General features: G+C 35.6%; 1 protein-coding gene across 3 annotated transcripts in view; it reads left to right on the plus strand.

The window, feature by feature from the left end:
• Nucleotides 1-623, plus strand: part of LOC106878663 (EP300-interacting inhibitor of differentiation 3) — a 7,744-nt gene that overhangs the window by 5,984 nt on the left and 1,137 nt on the right. The window lies entirely within an intron of this gene.

The following is a 623-nucleotide window of genomic DNA, read 5'->3' on the forward strand; positions in this document are numbered from 1 at the left end:
TATAAGATCTGGTAATTATTCATATATTAATATATTAATTAATATCGATTAATTATCAGGGGGCCAGCACATTTAAAGAATCAAAGAGATTCAGAAATATTATCTATATCTATCTATCTATATATATATATATATATATATACATCGATGATGATAACTGAACGGATGATTTAGAAGCAGACCAACGATGTGATAGAGATCTATGGTCGAAGGTGACTGGCTGGATTCGATCATTAATCAACAAAATTATTGCTCAGTGCGTTACCATCTGCGCCACCCTTACAGACCTGGTAGTTCTGCTGCCACAATAAATTGTTTTATGGCAGAAGAATACGTACGGTTACTTTATCTAACGTGTCTTTGACTTATAAAGAGTAGAGAGTAAAACACCAACATGTCTAGCATTTATTTATATTGTGGATAGAAAACGAAACCAGCTGCAGCATTTTCAATCAAAATGGCGTTGAGCAGGCAAACTCGTTTGCCCGCCAGGCAAAAACAAAAGCTTACGGGCATTTTGTCTGTCTTAATGTTCTGAGTTCAAATTCAGCCGAGTTTGATTTTGCCTTTTTTCTCTTTCGTGGTCGATAAAATAAGTACCAGTGAAACACTAGGGGCTGATG

The sequence above is a fragment of the Octopus bimaculoides genome, chromosome 21, assembly GCF_001194135.2.
Source record: "Octopus bimaculoides isolate UCB-OBI-ISO-001 chromosome 21, ASM119413v2, whole genome shotgun sequence".
Classification (NCBI taxonomy): domain Eukaryota; kingdom Metazoa; phylum Mollusca; class Cephalopoda; order Octopoda; family Octopodidae; genus Octopus; species Octopus bimaculoides.